The 20,485-nt window shown below is 37.9% G+C and overlaps 1 long non-coding RNA gene and 1 pseudogene across 1 annotated transcript; one reads left to right on the top strand and one right to left on the bottom strand.

Annotated features, from left to right (window-relative positions):
* Window positions 1-7,842: 7,842 nt before the first annotated feature.
* On the bottom strand, window positions 7,843-15,739 carry LOC144578377 (uncharacterized). The gene is made up of 2 exons (XR_013524012.1): window positions 15,667-15,739; window positions 7,843-11,645 (listed from the first exon to the last, which is right to left on the bottom strand). It is a non-coding gene; the product is annotated as an uncharacterized LOC144578377 (long non-coding RNA).
* Window positions 15,740-16,232: 493 nt separating this feature from the next.
* LOC118143861 (chromobox protein homolog 1 pseudogene) lies at window positions 16,233-19,663 on the top strand (annotated as a pseudogene).
* The last annotated feature ends 822 nt before the right edge of the window (window positions 19,664-20,485 follow it).

Genomic DNA, 20,485 nt, shown 5'->3' with positions numbered 1-20,485 from the left:
TTGGGATTACACATCATGTCCCAGTCCCTCCTTCCTGCCATTGCTTTGATAGTTGCCTGAGTACAGAAAGTATGACATCTCAATTACTCTGAACCATGTAACTTTAGGTTTAGTACAACATTCCTTAATGTGGACATGTTTGACATTTTGAGAGGCATAATTCTTCAAGCATTACAGGACTTTAAGCCCTGCTCCCCACACACTAAATGCCAGAAGTACTTCCTAATTAGTGGGACAGCCAAAACAGCCCACTCACATATGTAAGCATAATTTCTAGAAAGTAAATTTCCCCTAGTTGAAAACAATGACTTTGGCTTGAAGAAAAGTCCCTTCCACAGAAGAGTCATGTGATCATTCAACCTGTTCATGACTGGGGTAATATATCTGTCTGATTTCTGGGTTCAGTATTAAGAAGTCCACTTGCCTACAGATAATAGATAACAGCTAACATTTATTGTGGGCATATAATATAGGCATAATCCTAAGAATGTTAGATGTATAAAACATTGGATCCTCAAAAGTAGCCTCTACATTAAATACTGCTATCTTCCCAATTGCATAGAAGAGACCTAAAAGGATCATAATCCTATCAACTAGTACATGAGCAAGGAACAGTGAAAAAATCAGTCAGACATGAGGAAGTAAAATATTATATTTTCTAATACAGCCAGGAAGTAACTTTAAACTTTTACATAGTACAGGCCAAAAGGGTTCTTGACCTCTGCAAAACTAGCAGAGGAGCAAACATGGAACTCATGTGGTACTCTGGAAACCAAGTAAAGCAAATTTTTAAGGATGAGAGAAAGAAATCAACCAGGCCAAAGGCTGATTCTAAGCCACGTAATGTAAGAACTGAGATATAATCACTAGTGACGTAGAGGTTAGCAATGATCTTGAGAAAGTTTCAGTGAAGTGGCATGTGTGTGCCAAGAGGGCAAAAGCATGACTGGAGTGGACTCATAAGACAACCGGGGAGAAAACGGAAAGCCCTCTTTGAAGAATTTTGCTATATCACACAGCAGAAAAATGGGACAATACCTCATGGCAAGAAAGGGGATAAAGAAAAGTTTTTTAAAGATGGAAGAAATAATAGCATGGTGTTTGTAATTGCATGTTTGTATGCTGATGGGACTGTCTGAGAGGGAATAAATAATTATAGATGAGGAAAAGGGTCAAAGATTGAAGTACGGTCCTTACAAAGACAAGAGGTACATAAACAATGAGGTTGGCCTTACACTGGAACACAAATAGTTCACCTACAGTACCTGACGGGAAGACAAAGTGTATAAAATCAATGCAAGCAGAAAGGTAAATTGGATGTAAGAGGCTGGTGAAAATTCTCCTCTGATTCCTTTTCTTTTCTCAGTGAAATATGAAAAAAATCTATAAATGAAAGTAAGGCTAGACAAAGAGAAACATAAGTTTAACATGTCCAAGTTGAATTCTTTATTTTCCTTTATTAGCTAGAGTTTTCTATAATAACAAATACCCGGAAAGCATACTGGCTTTTACAAATATCATGCTATTATTTCTTACATCTTTAAAAAACTTTTCTTTATCCCCTTTCTTGCCACCAGCTATTGTCCCATTTTTCTGCTCTGTGGTATAGCAAAATTCTTTAGAAGGGGTCATCTGTTTTCTTCCCCTTATTAGTTAGAGTTTGCTATATAATAAAATACCCTAAAACATACTGGCTTTTAAAAAGTACCACTTGTTGTGGGTAGAATTGTGTCCTAAAAAAATAATACTGAAGTCCTAACTCCCAGTACCTGTGAGTGTGACCTTATTTGGAAATACCATACTTCTTTGCAAATGTTAAAATGAGGTCAAACTGGATCGGGGGGCCATGAATCAAATAACTGGTATCCTTATAAGAAGATCATCTGAAAACACAGAGACACACGAAGAAGGTGGCTATGTGAAGTTGGGGACAGAGATTAGAGTGAAGCTGTTACGAAACAAGGAATGCCAAGAACTGTCAGGAGCCACCTGGAGCTAGAAAGAGGTAAGGAAAGATTCTTCCCTACAGCCCTCTGGGGGAGCACTGCCCTGCCAACACCTTGATGTCAGTCTGCTAGTCAACAGAACTGTGAGAAAACAAATTTGTTTTAAGGTTCTCAGTGACTTAAACTCATGAGGTCATCATTCTCTGTGTCAGCTGGGTAGCTCTTCTGGTCTAAGCTGGTTTCCCTGATCTCTGCTGGGCTCTCTCAGACACCTCTCTGGATATTGGGCAGCTGGATGATCTCATGCATTTATGGTCAGCTGAGTTCTCAAACACGTCTGGAGGTTGGCAGTCTGTCAGCCAGGACACCTCAATCCTCAAGGGATGAGGAAAGGGAGTCTCTTGCAGTGTCACATTGCAAGGGAATTTATGCAAAAGGAAAAACAATCTCTGGCTATTTTTATAATCCTCCATAATGTGTAAATCTTATCTGCAGCTTTCCCCTATCTCAATGGATGGCAGCTCCATCTTTCCATATATACTCAGGCCAAAATCTTATAGCCATCTTTGACTACTTTCTTTTTCTCATATGAAAATTGAAGCTATCAGCAAATCTTCTAGGCTCTACCTTTAAAGTATATCCAGAGTCTACCATTTCTCATACCATCATTGCTAGCATTCTGGCCTAAGCCACCGTAATCTCTCACCTGGCTTACTTTGATAACTTCCGAGTAAGACTATCTGCTTCTACTTTTACCTTCCTACCATCCATTATTTTCATTACAACATCCAGAGTAATCCTTTTAAAACATATGTCAGATCATATCACCCTTCTGCTTAAAACCCTAAAAGTAGAATACTCCGAATAGAAGCCAAGACCTTGAAATGGTCCACGAGGCCTCACATGACCTGGCTGCCCTTTTCTTCCCTGACTTCATCACCTCCTCTCCACCTCACTTACCCCATTCCTGCCACACTAGCATTTTCACTGTCCTTTGAACAAGTCACATATTAGGGACTCTGTTTTAATTACTGTCTCCACCCGGAACACCCTTGTCCGATGTATTTGTTTACTGACTCCCTCATTCCCTTTGTGTCATTGTTCAAATATCACCTTCTCTGGGACCTCACCTGGACCATGCTAATACTCCACCCTGCCCTCCGCAACCCAGAACTCCAATCTCATTTTCCCTGCTCTCTTTTTTCCTTTTCCCATAGCATTTAAAACTTTCTATACCTTTATTCATTAGTTTTACTGTGTATTGTCTATTTTTCCCAACAAAATCACAAGTTCTACAAATGCATGAATTTCTGTCAGTTTTGTTTGCTAATATTGCCCAGTGTCAGAAGAAATTGACATAGAACTGGAAAAGGGCAAGAGAGGATTACTGAGTGTCCTTTTAGCAGAATGCTGGACAGGGTCTAGTAAACTCTGGGGATTTTCAGATTCTGTACAGATGTATACCTTTAACTGATTCTGTAGAGATAGAAGTTAACTTAGATGGTAAAACAAGTTTCTCTTTCCATAGAAAGGCAAGTGATTTATGTTCACAGTAATGTAAATGTATTTTGTTCATTACATCTTATTGATCCCATCATTAATTGAGTTAAATACAATATTTGACATATGTTTAAATCTTATGCCCATCAATGTCATGTTTTTACCTTTTCGATAATTACTCCTTAGCACTATTGCAAGCCACACACTGGGATTACCAACTGGACTGCCCCAACAGAGTCATGTAAACTGTGTTGCCAGAGAAGCATGCTCCATGGCTATTTAAACCCAAGCACACCTTTTCTTGGCTTCCACAGTGAATCCCAGGGGCAATAGAAGCTTATCTTTGCTGATAATTTCTCTGGGATGTTTGTTTCGACAGTTTCTCTAGGATTTTTCTTTCCTCTCTACTGATTTTGTGTTTTATTTTGTTACTGGTATGTAGACAGCAAAGAAGATATTCCCCATTCATGGCAGCAATGATTGAGAATTTGGTTTATAGTCTAACTCTTGGTGAATTACCTCAACTGATGAAAGCAATCCATTTTCTTAGGTGGATTGCTGCTACCCAAGCACCCAAGTTGGATGAAAGATAAGAGATAATGTGATTTGTTAGTTATATTTCTCTGCTTGTCTGTATGTCTACTTGTGAGCACAAATCAATTAGGAATTCATACCCTCTAAGAAGAAAATGCTTTGATATCTGGGCCAGGGATTTTGGTTTGGTTTTGTTTTTCTCTGTTTACTTTTGACCCGTAGCTGAAGTTGTACAACTTAGCTATTGAGCTCGCTATGTGCCTCTGTGTCTGTCTGTGCATCTGTAATTGAGGTAAGTCTTGACCTCTTGTTATATAAATACAAAATGTTTTTCTCTCTCCAGAGAGTAATCATTTAAATTATAATGTCTCTTAAATGAGTGCCATTCTAATTAGTTTATAGAGCTAGCTCTCAACACAGTCTAAGCAAGTATCTCTAATATTCCCATAACTCTCAATACAATAAGGAAACTGAATTTCTAATAAGTTCAATATACTAAGCATGTGAGAAAAAATTCCTCTTACAGAAGCTGCTAGCGCAGGAATATTTTAAGAATCCAAGATCACAGTACTAAGGTTTGATTACATGGATTTACATGTAACACGTTTACATTTTTTTAACAGCTATGTCTCTTCTCTAATTTACCAGAATTAAATTAAACAGAAATTTACTTTTTATTTTTATGAGTTAAATTGTCTCTTCATGAAGAAACTAGCTAATATGAACTTCCTAACATGACTCCAACATCACATTTAAGCTTCTAAAGAATATAAATTTGTATAAAATTAATTTGAATCATTGTGACAAGCTTTATATCAACAGTAATTATGATATAATATTTCAGCTTACACATAATTTCTAAGATCTTAGGTAACTTAAAATCTTAATATTAAATTGAATTAGCTAATAGGTCATTCTACATAATTTCTAAGTAAGATAGAATACCTAAGCATTGGTTACTCACCATAATTTTGTTTGTAATTTTTGTGTACTGTAGAGTGACTATATTTTTGTGTCATGTTAATGTACAAATTCATTTTTGGTACCTTAATGTGTAAAGCTATTACATGTGGCTAAAAAAGTTGAGTAATGTGTATTCCTAGTCATGGTCTGCTAAAATGCTTGTATGGTGATTTTTCAGTTACCTCTCAGTTTTCTCTGTAAAATAGAAGTACTTTTATCAATCTGTATATACATTCAATATATTCACAGGTGACTATTTTAAATTAAAAGGAAAAAAGACTTGCTGAAATAATTAATGTATCATCAGTTGAAACCTCTATTTAGGCACCTCATTACAAATGGGGCAAATAGCAAATGGAATAAATGTGAGAGGAGTCACAATAAAAGATATTAATGAGCACTTTTAATGTTACAAGTGATTAAGGCTCACGTAAAATAAAAATGCAAATTAAGTGTAAAGATTGTTCATGAATTAGAAATTAAGGTGGTATAAAAACAAGGTACAAACATGAAATGGTGGAAGAGTCTAAATCACAGAGAACGCTGGCCCCAGTGGCCATGAGAGAGGGTTTCTAGACAAAGGTCTCTGGATAGTCTCCACAAAGAGATGTGGAAAGTAGCAAAATACCCAAAAAATTTTGATACTCAAACCCAAATTTACTCAAATTGAGTAAATTCACCTATAATCATTTGGCTGCCCAGTTCATCATCCTTCATATCAACTATATGTGCCTATATGCCATAGCCAGAAATTATGGAACACTACAGGTGTCAACTGTAGCCAAACATCAAAGGGAAATACACACACACTCATGAAGAGACATGGTAACCACATCCTTAAAATTTCTAGCTAAATAATCCCCTGCAAGCTTAAAGTATCTGAGTTGGGTAAGCCAGTAAAGGAATACTTTCCTTAATGGCCTCTTCACTGAGAATGTACATATGACTTCCACTTGGCTTAACTGTTTCTGAAGCTGATTCCATTTCAGATGATGCAAGGAAAGGGCCCCTTCATTTGCTTCATCCCTGAGACAATGTGATAGAGCTTAGAACCTCAAATCAGAAATAATTGGGTTTAACTCTGGTTCCACTTATCAGCTCTGTGACCTTGAGAAAATTACAATGTATTTTAAATCCCAGTTAGGTGAAGAAGAACAAAATAATACCTACCTCAATAGGTTATGGTGAGAACTAAATGTGATAACATATTTATATATACTTAGCCACAAAGCACCTGCCACAAAAAAAAATTGCTCCACAAATATTCTCATTCCTTTCTCTTCTTCTTACAAAGCGTAACTGTTTGGGGAATAATTGGAGGATCCATTACAGCTTTTAAATATTCTATTTCAAAGACAACAAGTTGTGCCTACTGAGTTTTTCCCAATAGAATCAAATCACTAGAAACCTTAAGGTTCTATAATTGATTGCACCTCCAACTTCATCATGTCATGGCACATTTAGAAAATAATAATATTAATATGGCACACTGGGATAAACAGACAAGGCTCATCTCAGCCGCAGGCAATAGGCCTTTGGCTCTGGCTACTCTGTGATCCACTTGCTACTCCTCAAAATTAGGTCCTATTTCAGTTCATTTGAAACTCATTTGAGGCACACAAGTGAGTCACACCTCACCTACTAGAACTGTAAGGTGGCTCTTAAAGTGTGTTCCACAGATCAGCAGCAGGAGCTACCTGGGAACTTGTTAAAAATGCAATCTCTTCCCACACCCCATTCCTACCTAATCAGCAATTCTGGGATTGAGGTTTAGCAATTTGTTCTAACAAACCCTGCACGTGATTCCCTTGCACAGTTGTTTAAGAACTACTGCTCTGAAGTTCTTCAGTGACAAAGAACCCTTTTTTTTTCTATTGAACATATATTTTTTTAAAATGTGACTTTAGGGATAGAGATAGGACCAACTCTCTGATGACCTCTCCCCACTCGTGCATGAAGAGTAGAGTTCTGTCACCCCTACAACCCAGAAGGGAAAATGTCCTCTCATGGATTGGAGGGTTAGTATTTAGCAAGGGGAAGGAGAAGGAAATAAAAGTCACAATGGAAAATATTTAATTCCTGGAAAACCTTTCCAAAGGGCCTTAGGTCCTTTGCTGCCTCTTAGAACCTATTTCCTTGAGCACCTGTGAAACTTGATCTTTTGTTATAGCCATTCTTGCCTAGAAGATGAATGAAATTTTCTACTTGGGTTTTAGGAGGGTAACCCTTAACCTTTCCTACTGCAATTCATTATGAAAATTAAAGTTAAATAGCCTAATGGAGAAAAGGGGAATTTATTCCATATTTAATAATGAAAGCCATCAAGATGATCAATTGAAACTGTGCAGCATATTAGGTAACAAATGTAAAAAGGAATTGTTCTTCAAATTTAAGTACCGTCTTTATTACAAAGAAAGCATTTTTAAGAGGACTTTTACAATTTAAATAGCATCTCTCTTATTCCCTGTGGCCACAAAAATGAGAGACTTGTCCTTTTGTTGTGAATAATTTTCAAGTGAAAGAGTCACAGTAGGGGTGAGAATAGCACAGCTCCAAAAGGTCTGAAAAGAGAAGATTGATTTATCTTTTGACATTTTAGTTTCTTGTGTATTTATTAAAAATTATACCATTTTAGTGGAATGGGTTTTAACAAATGTCAACCTTAAGCATTTTCACATTTTTAAAAAACCAATTCCACACGTTAGCTGGTTCCTTATTCACACCTCTAGTCCCAATACACCCTGAGGAGCATGTACTTAAAAGTGACTGGTCTCCACTAAACTTGTGTAAAAGAAAATTTAATGTCTCTCAGTGCTCCAATTAAAGATTTCTTTTTATTGCTACACTACTTTATATCATGTGTTCTCTTCCTCTCACAAAGGAATGTTACTCATTTCTATTTTTATCTTTCTTGTTTTATGCTTATATTTTTACAGTATTTATTCCTTTAAAATGTCTTCTAAATGGTATAGAGTTCTCTACCAATAGTCTTTAAATTTGCCACAATCGATAAACAATTTCTTCTCCTAAATTTTTTTAGGAGGATGTGTCAATCTCAAAAGGGTTTTTATTTATTCCAAATGAGATTTTATCTCTCATTCATATGCATAGTGATGTCATTATTACTGGATCCCAAAAGATATCATTTGTTTACAATATTTAAAAACTACATTTTTTCATTTCTCTGTTCTATTTGTGTGTTTTCTATTTGCTTGTCTGTTGTTTGAATGTTAATTGCCACCTCTACAAAGAAATTATTTCAAAACTATGGATCAGAGCCTAACATATGTTTCTCAGATTTTATAGATTATCAGGATAGACATAAAGGATGTTAGCCTCTCTTTGGTGCTAGTTCTAATTTGCCATAGCAGCAGGCAAATAAAATTTTGAAATCAGAGATTCCTGGGTGCTAATTCTAGCTCTACCTCTTACATACTTTAACGACAATGAGAAAAATGCTTGATTTTCAGTGCAAGCATTTAGCAAGCCTGAAAGCAACCCAAAAAGATAATAATTTTAGGGAGTCTGATGGAAACGTATCACCAATTGACCTGCAGAGTGATTCAGCTGATCTGGCAGACAAGTGTCCCATTTTTTTCCTCACCACTCAGAAGCTGCACTCCAGGTTAACATTAGAGAAAAAATATAAAGATATCCTCTTCTAATTAGAAGGAATTATTTTTACATTAAGAATGTAAGAACAAATATATGCCATCATTAGAAGGATAGTAGTGTAAGATCAGAGATCATTTCAACAGGGGCAAATACTGATTTTTATCAGTATTTTAAGAATCAATTTCTTAAAGAGATATACTTCATTTTCTATAATCAGCACAAACTTTGAGGTCACAGAGTTCTTAAAATTATAATTTTTAAATTCCTTGGAATAGAAAAAATTAAGAGAGGGGAAAGAAACAGGGACGGAAGAAGAGAAAAAAAGAAAGAAAAGAAGAAAAAAACAGTAAGTTAAATTACATTAATTAAAGAGACCTAGTATGAATATCAGGTGTTTCAAACAAACTAAACAATATTTTCGAAACACTGAAAGATAGTCAAGAATTCACATTAGAAGATTAACTCAGCATACTAGCATAGTAAAGGTGCTGAAAAGTCCTGTTTTGTCTAGGTTGTTTCAGCCTAAGATTTCCAAAACCTCTTTAATTATGGAACCATTTTTTTCTTAGAATACCTCCAGATACTTTGTTGAACTAGTTTTCTAAATAAGATAATTTGGAGACTGCTAATCTAGGCTAATCGCTGAATGTGCCTAAAAAGTCAGGGCCAAGTCTTCAAACATCTGAATTACCACACGTTAGTACAGTTGGAGCTTTACTGCCTATCTTCATATATTGTGACCCAAACAGATCCTATGCCATTGGCTGGTTGTATTAGACATTCACACACTTTTGTTTACATGGTCCCTTCTCTATTACTCAAAATCCTGGTTATTCTCAGGACCCAGCTAAAATACCTTACCTGATTCTCCTGGGTAAAAATAATATTTTCATTCTCCGGGATCCCACAATACTGTGGATTTTTATCTCTATTGCATTCTTGACTTCTGATATTCTCTTTTTAGAATTAGGTCATAATATATGTATTACATAAAATAATATAGCTCTTACCTCATATTGCCTTATATCATAGTTACATATAATTTGCCTTCAAAATGAGGCTTCAGCTCCTTTTGAATCTTTAAATCTTCCATTAAATTCTACAGACTGGTTTACATAGATTAGACACTCAAATGTACATCCCTTGTACAAATGAAGACCAGAATTGAGACATTATTTGACATTACCCTAGGAAAGGGGAAATTATGTTCATTTCCTATATTCTCTTCATTCCCTGTCAAGATCAAAATTTATGAAATTTATGAAATTTATCTCAAGAAGATAAAACAATATATTTTACCCTCTAACATGAAAATATCGTGGAGAAAGAACCATTTGTAGTTTAATAATTTTTGAGAACTGGGTCATATGCATCTTATTACCATATAATTTGGGCATTTCAGTATAGCCAGAATGAAGATTGCAGCACAGCTAATAAATGCATTCAAATAAAGGTAAAAAGTCAATGTGTATGATTGAAATCCAAAATACGTTCACAGTAAGTTTTATTGGCCTGTATCTATCATCAGAATTTCTTTTCCACTTAATTTACTTGCCTTGGCACAGTTTTTGGGAAACTGATCTATAGATAATGCTTTATTTTAGATAAAGCAATGGATGGAATTCTATGTTTCTCATTTATTACCTTTATAGTCATAAATTCAATTTCAGAGGAAAAATATTTCCCAATAAACTGGAGTTAAAACTTCGGTGAGATAGGATCTAACCAAAGAGTTCATTAAACACCATAGTTTTCCTACAGAAACGTAAGCGTCAGAAACCGAAACGTTCTTCTAACTTCTTAAAGAACATTGGCATTTAACTCCTTTCCATTGCTGGTCACAATCCTAATCTTCAAGTTATTCAACTTTTGGGGATTACTTAATTTTCTTGCAGCTCATAAAACTGTGGCTCCTACCTGATTTACCCTAAATATTAGAATTAAGCTATATTTTACTATCTTGTAGGTACCCATCTGGTACTTTATATATACGAAATGCCATAAACCTCAAAAGTCCTTATGTGTGAGACTTTATCTGTACTTCCTTAAGTCTATATATAGAGTTCATTAACAAAGAATTTAGGAGTGAAGGCTAGTGTGTTTCCATATTGCCATCCTTGGTGTCTTTTTTTCCATAAGCTCAGAGAAAATAATTTGAATAATACATTATTGCTAATGGTAGTTAACACTTATCAGACACTCTTGTAAGTTCCTTATGTGAATTAGTTCATTTAATCTTCATAACAATCTCATCAGGCAGGTACTATTATCCCCATTTCATAGAAAAGGAAATTGAGGCACAGCAGTTAGTTAACTTGTCCCAGATTAATGAGTGACAGATGTGGTATTTGAACGCAGGTAGTCTGGCTTCAGTATCCATACTTTCAACTACATCACTATATAATCTCTTTTGTAAGTCTGAGCAAGAAAGTAAATCATCTAAAATGCTAGCTCAAACATGATACATTATTATCATTGTGGTAAGCATCTTTTCAAGCATGGCTTTAGAAACATTTTTTTCAAAGGTGTCTTCTTCACACACATGACTAGCTCTTTGGCCTCTCTCTTTACATGTCACTTCATCCTCTAGGGCCTGGGGCTGTCAGACTTCTTACATGGTGGCTCAGGGCTCCAAGAGCCAATGTTCCAAAAGAAGAAATTGGAAGATACTTTTCTTTTTAGGCCTAACCCTGGAAACTGGTAGAACATCACCTCTGCTATGTTCTTGGGTGAAAGCAGTCACAGAGCTCGCCCAGGTCCAAGACAAAGGTTCACAGTTGCCCACCTTTTGATAACAGGCATGTCAAGAAATTCATAGCCATTTATAATCTGCCACACCAAAATTAACATATCTTTAGCACTCTTTCAAACGTGTTTTTAGACATATAGTATATGCATATCTGTATACATTGTAAATTTTAAATCAATGGAATGACACGACAAATGCTATCTTTGTAGACTCCTTTCTTTAAATAGTTGACTTTTCTTTCACTTGCCTGTTTTCTCCACTCTACTTTCTCCTCCCAAGCACATGACTCCTTTCCCCAGCCAGGGAACCAATGTTAATCAGCTGAAGTGGATCCTTTCCTGTAGTCACAAAACCATGTTTTACACACACACACATGCATACACACCCACACACAACCTTTATTAAGTCATTTAACAGTTGACAAAAACTCTTTCCTTGACCACTCTTTCCTTGACGAACCATCTTAGTCAGGTTTCTCTAAGCTATCTTCTCAACTAAACTTTGGCCTTGGTTTTCATGTCCATCCTTCTCAAGCCCGTGTCACTCAGTTTTAGAAGAATCCTGTCAAGTCAGTTTAGCCAGAATCCCCCTTATCCTTGGTGTTTCCTCTTAGTAATTTCTATCCACCTAAGAGGAAGTATCTTTCGGTAATTTTCTATCCACCAGCCCCCATCCTGCTTCTTGGCTATAAATCCCCACTTGTCCTTGCTGTATTTGGAATTGATTTCATTTTTATAGTAAAATCTCTTTTTTCTGACTGCAATAATTCCTGTATAAGAGCTGATTTTACCACTCTAACTACTGTCCAGCTCTTTTTTTTAACACAGTACACTGGACATCCCTTTAAGTTACATGTAAAGGGGCTTACATTCTTTCTACTGGATGTATATCTATACTGCTACTAATATATCAAAATATATTCAAACATTTCCTGTAAAGATTATTCCAAGTTATTCCAAGAAAATTATGAAAAGTACTGAGGGGGGAAAAGATGTTGGATTAAATACATGTAGTTACCCCTCTTCTTTCCTAAAGACTTACTAAAATGGTTTCACAGGGAATTTTCTGTAAGTCTCAAACCCACAATGACAGAGAAAACAGAAGAGTACACAGTAGCAACAAAATTGGGGAAATTAAAAAACAGATGGATGTTTTGCAAATCATCTATCAGATCTGAAAAAAACTAAAACCTAAATCAGCATTGTAGAAAGTCATGACAAACAAATTTACACTGCCAAAACCCCAAAGGGATCAGGAATTGCAATATCAAACCTACCTCTGGAAGAACAGGAGACAAGAGCAAAGATTGAAGGTTTGGTCGCTAGACCGCTTATATTGGTTGAGAATCTATTTAAGAACCAATTAGATCCTAAATCTCAACTCCACTCAGAACAGGCAGAAAACTGCCCTTCTCCAATCCTGGCAGGGGAAGGCTTAGTCTCTAAAGATGGCAAAACAAAACAGGTGGCAGCTAGTGCTACGTTTTCATCAAAGTCAGCTTCCTTTTCCTTCTGGGAACACACCTAGACCACACTCGTCAGCCTCCCTTGCAATGAAGTTTCACCATGTGACTGAATTCTAGCCATTAAAATGTAGATGAGAGTGAGGTGTTTCACCAAAACTTCCTATAGGAAAATATCTCATTTTCCCCTTTTTGCCAATCAGATGCAAAGGATCCAGTATAAACTTTGATACCACTAAACTGAAAGAACTTCATTCCCTAAATAACTATATACAAGGCTGTCTGCTGAATACACTAGACTTCAGGTAAGCAAGGTTTAAGCTTTTACTGTATTAAGCCACTATGATTCGAGAATTTACCACAACTATTTCATATTTTAACCTACATAGAACCTATTACCCTGAAATGGGACTGTATTATAACAAAACTAAACTAAACTAAAATATTCAGAGTTGAGATGGCATCTAAGTAAACAAACAGGGCAGGGTGGAAGGCTGTCGACCCCGTGATGCTAGGTAAAACATTTGATAAAACTGCCATCTGTGATAACTTGAAGACAGGCCACAGATTACCGAGTCTATAGCCCTAGAGGAAGTGTTTAGAAAGTTTTAGAGAGATCTCGTGTATTGGCTACAATTGCCCTGCCTTCAGCAAGGTGCGACATGAAAGACAGAAGTTTAGGCAAGAATTTGCCTGTTTTTCAGGCAATAACAGAAGAGAATAGAAAAAGCCCAACATCCAAGGACTTTACGGGGTTTGAAGAATCTGGCTTTTCTTTACCCAAATAGTATGACAGATTTTTTTTAACACTTTGAAGAACAATGTCCAGTGAGCTTTTTCTGCTAAGTGACTCAGCTTTGCAACAGGTTTCAGAACAAAGATACCACCCTCCCAATAAGCCACAACTCACAGGAGCCACGTTTAAGTAGAGAGATATAAGAGTGAAGAAATAAATAGGCAAACCTTAATAATTATGCCTAGGAAAAATCTATGTGACTGGTGACTAGAATAAAATTTTCTAAAATCAAATAGATCAAAAACCATCAAAATGTTGGTAGAAGTGCCAAAGAAATTATGAGGCTCGTTTTAAAAAGCCTGGCTTGGAAAAGCCTTAACATAAAACTTGGAAAGGAAGGGACGTAAATGCCACTTACACTTCCAAAAAAAGGTATCATCATCAAAATCTGTTTCTGATCTGAGCATAAAGGATAATGGACAAGAAAGGACCTCCCAGAAGATCCAAGGGCTATGAAGAGTGATCAAAGGAGTGCCTCTCCAACAGAAGAATCAGGGGAAACTAAGAAATCTCTTCCACTCCAGGTTAGGCAGGCTTTTGAATGCTTGCTTAACAGAATTTCAGAAGTTATGAGCCGGAGATTGCTGTATCTCTCCCATCCTTTTCTTTTCCAGATAGGAGCTTTCCTTGTCCCTGTACCATCATCACTGAAGGGGTAAGAAGAGCAGATAATTTTCCTCCTTGTTCAAATGTTAATAGTTCACAAATATATACATCCAACCCTCATAGAGAAGACTGCCTATCTCTCAGAAATCCACGAGTTGTAATGGGATGCAGTGACCAGATGGGTTATCTGCCTTTGGGAAGGACTGGGGTAATATGTCCTATGTGTAGAAAGAATGTGAGACAGATCCTAAGTGACCAGCAGGGCAAACAGTAGTAGAGACTACTTTATGTTCATCAAAGTCTTGTTTTTTTTCTCCTCCCAGGCACATGCTAGACTACATTTTCCCAACTTGCCTTACATTTGTGTGTAACTAAGTGTAACTGTGTTTCCTCCACAGAATATAAATGCAATGCTGTATACTGGTTCTAGACCTGGTCCACAAAAACCTCCCAAAGTGACTCTCCTTCTCTTTTCCTATCTGCTTCAGAGATCTAGATGAGAATTCCACAACCCTCAGAAACGGCAGAGCCACAGGATAAATCTAACAGCGAAAATCCTGGTCCCTGTATGATCGTGAAAGAAAAATAAGGAAAATCATGAAGAGAGAACCATCAATAGAGAATTAAGAATATTTTCTAGAACCAAAAGACACAAACTCTGTCAAAGCAACTGTTGTGCAGGAGTCAGGCAGAGAAACAAGGCAGCCAAGGCTGTCACAGCAGGGAAGGAAGGCCAAAGCTAAGTTTGAGCTCAACTTAACTGAAACAAAAAGAATCACTTGAACCCCAGAGGCGAAGGTTGCAGTGAGCCTAGATTGCACCACTGCACTCCAGCCTGGGTGACAGAATGAGACTCTGTCTCAAAAAAAATTTTTTTAAGAATGGAGAATGATCATATAATGCTAAATACCTCATCAGTGAAGAGGGTATCAGAGTTATAATTAGTGAATAGTTATCCAACCAAAATGACATTAAGTGGGGAGAAGATAGGTATGGTGCATGTGTGGTGGGACAGGGAAGGAATGTGTTAACTTCTCTTCCGGGTCCACAAGGGGAATGGTTTCAAAGGCAAGAACTTCCCAGCAACATGCCTGACCTGCCTTCTTTTACGTCTCCATCCGGGAACTTAGAGGTCTTCATCTAACTTTCGCCCCTGCAGGAAGGTAGACTGCCTAGGTGAGCTCCCTTTGTTTAGAAAGCCCTCGAAAAGCTATGGGAGGACTGTGGGTTGAACAACCAATCAGATGTCAGAGTCAAAGATCAGCGACTCCAGCGGAAGTTTGGAAAAACTCCTCTCACTGGACAAGAACTTGAATGGGACGGGAGTAACTCCCAGATTAAAAGACCCCCTGCCCCTTACCTGTGCTGATTTCCCTCTCTGGGATCCCCTCCCACGACAGCATGGGAGCTGACTTTCTCTCTCTCCCTACTTCCCTTTCTCTCTCTCTGCCTAATAAATTGCTTTTCTGCAAAACTCTTTGGGTCTGATACTTACTTGAGGTGGGCCCACTGTTCCTCTATGGCCTCTTCCCCATTCCTCTGGGAGGGGGTCCAAGAACCTGAAACACCTGGTTACAACAGAGAACAAAAGAGAGCTGAATCCTCATCTTGCATAGTAGGATATCAATGTAAAATTCAACATCGAATAGGAATCAATCGGTTATTTGATTATTGCCTCTGAAAGAGGGAAAGCAGGACAGAAGAGCCTGCAAGAACCACCAGTTTTTGAAGGGGAAAAAAAGCCATATAAAACTATTTGACTATTAAACTGTGTGCATATATAGCTTCATTAAAACCACAGCTAAATAAATAGCATGAGACAATTTTTCTTACCAGATATCAAAGTGTGCCATTAAGCCATTGCATTCAAATCAATTTGTAATTGCATCGCAAAGGACAAAGAGTGAAACACAAAAGAAGCCAAACCCAAAGAGACTCCACTATATATTAGGATTTATTTCTGAAAAATGTGATATTTAAATTCTTTAGAAAGATAGACAGTAGAATGGTGGTTGCCAGTTGGGAAGGGAAGTAGGTGGGAAGATAAGGAAGAGTTGGTTAATGGGTAAAAAAAAATACAGTTCTAGTATTTGGTAGTACAATAGGTAAGTTATAGTTAACAATAATTTATCATATATTTCAAAATAACCAGAAGAGAAGAATTAAAATGTTCTCAACACAAAGAAAATATAAATGTTTATGGTGATAGATATCTCAATTACTCTGATTTAATTACTATACATTGTATGCAAGCATCAAAATATCACATGTCCCGCCATATATATACAACTATTACATTTCAATTTTTTAAAATAATAAATATCTTTCATAGGGAAAAAATAGATTGGAATAATTGACCACTCATGTGAAAGAAAAGAAAATTATATCCCTATCTTGCACAATACAGAGAACTAAATTTGAGAAGCATTAAAGACAAATATGAAATTAGCAACAACAAAAAAAAAAAAAAAACAAGAAAAAATCTGGAAGACTACATATATATAACTTTAAGCCTTTAAAAAAATTAGGCCTACTTAACTTTATAGAAATAAATTATTATATGGTAAAAGATACCCTAACAAAATCAGTAAAGCAATAGCAAGTTGATGCCAGGCACATTGGCTCATGTGCTTTGGGAAGCTGAGGTGGGAGGGGGGATCTCTTGAGCCCAGTAATTTGAGGCAGACTACAGTGAGAAATGATCACACCACTGCACGCCAGCTTGAGTAACAGAGCAAAACCCTGTCTCGAAAAAGAAAAAGGAGAAGGAGGAGGAGAAGGTGGAGGTGGAGGAATAGCAAGTTGAGAAAAAATATTTTTGACATATATATCAGATAAACTGTTAATCCCTCCATCAGAAGTTCTCGAAATTGATAACAAAATCACAAACAAACCAATATGAACTTCAAGCAAATTATAGGAATTGATAATTTACAGAAAGGCAACTCCAAATGGCCAATTAATCTATGGAGATATATATACTTGAACTTTCAGGTAGAGCAAAAACAAAATAAAGTAGCTATATTATGAGGTTACATATTCACCAGATTAGCAAATTCCTTGTTCAGTAAAGCCCACTATTGGTGGGGCTGCCAGGAAAACGCATTGTTAGACAAAATGTTAGCTGTTAAGAGTATTTTTTAAAAAGGATCTGGACACAAGTAAGCAAGCGTCCTCTACCTTCTTCTCTGTTCTTTCTGTCCTGTCCATCCACTGGCTGGTGAGCTCTGAGTTTTCCTTCTGAAAGGATGCAGAGATCTTCCTAAATCCACCCAGCTGTGACTGGGTCTTCAGGCACAGCCAGTTAATTAGTGAATCAAAAGCTTGATCCTTTGAAGGGCTCAAAATTGGGTGATTAGAAGCATCTGGTACTCACCTCCTCCACAAAGAAGAACTGAAATAGTAGATAATTACACTTTGAGTAAATCACCTAAGTGGGAATGCTACAATGCAGCAGAGAGTTGGCAATTAACAACTGAGGCAAGGAAGGCCAGAGAACTGAGGCAGTCTGCTCAGACTGATCAACTAAGAGACTGGAGAGGCTCCCCATGCTGGGGAAAGGGTAAGTGAGTGTGACCCCTAGCTGTCCACATTCCCACCAAGAACTCCTGCAATCCTAGCCACAGGAGAGCCACCTGACCTGCCAGGTCCTGAGACTAACATAGGGAGGTGCTGGAGACCATGTGATGGCATTGCTTTAGAAAGGGAAGTCACAGCAGGTACCACACACTCCCCAAGTCCTAAGTAGTTACAGCAAGGCACTATTTTATACAGCCAATCCCCACTAGATTGCATCTTGCCCTGCAGCCCAATAGCCCCTGCATGTCCACAACCCTGGAGTCCCGTTGACATCCCCTATCCGCAGCTGCTGCCACCAGAGCCAACCCATAAACTGTTGGCAGCAACTGTGCAGCCCCCAGTAGCAGGACCACCACACATTTAAAAGCACCCTGAGGAAAGATCACCCCACCTATAGCCACCACCTAGGGCCAAAACCACATCACCAGCCACATGCTTCTGACTGCTGCCACTGAAAGCAACCCCACTCTCCCCAGCAGCAGGGCCATAGCATAGCCACTGCTACCCCTACCCAAGCATTCCTCTGGGGACCTAGGGATCACCCAGTCCATGCCTACCATAGCCAGTGCCCATATACACCATCAGAGGGGAAATCACTGGGGAAATGCATATCAAAACCACAATGAAATATCATCTTAACCCAGTTAGATGGCTATTACTAAAACACACCAAAAAAAAAATTACTAATAACAGATATTGGCAAGGATGCCAAGAAAAAGGAACTCTTACACACTGTTAGTGGAAATGTAAGTTGGTATGGCCACTATGGAAACCAGCATGGGGATTTCTCAAAAGCTAAAAATAGAAGTCCCATACAATCCAGCAATCCCACTACTAGATAATTATCAAAAAGAGATCAGTATCTCACAAAGATATTTGCACCCCCATGTTTACTGCAGCAGCACTATTCACAATAGGAAATATGTGGAATCAACCTAAGTGATATGGAATCATCTGTCCATCAACAGATGAATGGATAAAGCAAATGTGGCATATATACACAATGGAGTACTATTTGGCCTTAAAAAAGAATGAAGTCATGTTATGTGCAGCAGTATGGATGGAATCATGGGTGATTATGTTAAGTGAAGTAAGACAGGCACAGAAAGGCAAATGTTGCATGTTCTCAGTCATGTAAAAGAGCTCAAAAAGTTGATCTTACAGAGGTAGAGCTAGATAGTGAAAGCGGGAAGGGTGTGTGGGTGCAGAGGCAGGAGGATGAAGAGACGTCGTTTAGTCAGTACAAACATATAGATAGATGAAGGAATAAGTTCTGATATTTGATAGCTGAGTAGGGTGAATATAGTTAACAACAATGTATTGTATATTTCAAAATAGCTAGAAGAGAGGGCTTGAAATGTTCCCAACACATAGATATGATTAGCGGAGGAGGTGCTAGAACAAGAAGAAGAATATGTGATGGGAACAGTTCTCAACCGTCGAGTGGTAAAGGGCAAAGTGGAATACCTCCTAAAGTGGAAAGGGTTCTCACTCAGATGAGGACAACACATGGGAGCCAGAAGAGAACCTGGATTACCCCAACCTCACTGCTGAGTTTTTGCAGTCACAGAAAACAGCACATGAGACAGATAAATCAGAGGGAGGCAAGCACAAAGCTTATTCTGACTCTGAAGATAAGGGCAAGGAGAGCAAACCAAAGAAGGAGAAAGAAGAGTCAGAAAAGCCACGACGCTTTGCTTGGGGTTTGGAGCTGGAGCAGATTGTTGGAGCTACAGACTCCAGTGGAAAGCTCATGTTCCTGATGAAATGGAAGAACTCTGATGAGGCCAACCTGGTCCCTGCCAAGGAATCCAATGTCAAGTGCCCACAGGTTGTCATATCCTTCTATGAGGAAAGGCTGATGTGACATTCCTATCCCAGAGGATGATGACAAAAAAGATGACAAGAATTAACTCTCCTGAGTACCAGCCCCTGTCACATCTGACTGTGGATTTCAAGTGGGAAGGGAAGGAGTTCTACTTGTCTTGACACCATAGAGGTGGCTTGAGGAGATCTCCTTTGAAGAACCAGTATAGTTTCTGTGCCCTGCAGCAGCCCAAGTGCTTCAAAGCATTCCAAGCTGTATAGGTTGCACACCTATCCCAGCAGAGGGGAAGGGGGATTAGTATTTCAAGGCAACCTTTTCTGCACTTTGCTGAGAAAAGCAAAGAACCTTCTATGAAGGACAAAACTTGCAGAATTGGGTGTGTGGGAGAGAAATAAATACTGAAGATCTTCAAAGAGCATCTCCACAACCCACAGCCTTCTTGCCAATAGTGTTAACCCTGCATTTTTACAGCATAACATGTGTGTAGTTTTTAGCTATTACTGATGTATTATTTGGGGGAGGGTGGGATGGATGGAGAGGGGAGAAAGGGAGATGGGTAGCATCATTTTGATTAAAATTTGGGGCCTGAAAGGGGAAACGGTGAAGCAATAGAAAGAACAGACAACTAATGATTTGCTTCTATGTCCAGAATATTTTACCTTTGAAAAAAATGCCACTGGCACCATAAATAAGGACTGTGAGAGACTGTTTAAAAGCTGTGAATGTCTGAAACTTATCAGCAAATGTGTTCCCTGCCTAAACTTGTTGCTGTTTCCCACAAAGGACTAAGCCACTTCATGAGTTACCGAAGTTGCCATTTTGGAGATAGAAACTGACTAAGGAGGGAAGGTCTTTTATTGGAATGTATACAGTACAAGCAGATCATTCTGTCTCAGAGATGCTAATT

This window comes from Callithrix jacchus, chromosome 11 (assembly GCF_049354715.1).
Source record: "Callithrix jacchus isolate 240 chromosome 11, calJac240_pri, whole genome shotgun sequence".
Lineage (NCBI taxonomy): Eukaryota > Metazoa > Chordata > Mammalia > Primates > Cebidae > Callithrix > Callithrix jacchus.
This window is presented reverse-complemented; position numbering and strand designations above follow the sequence as displayed.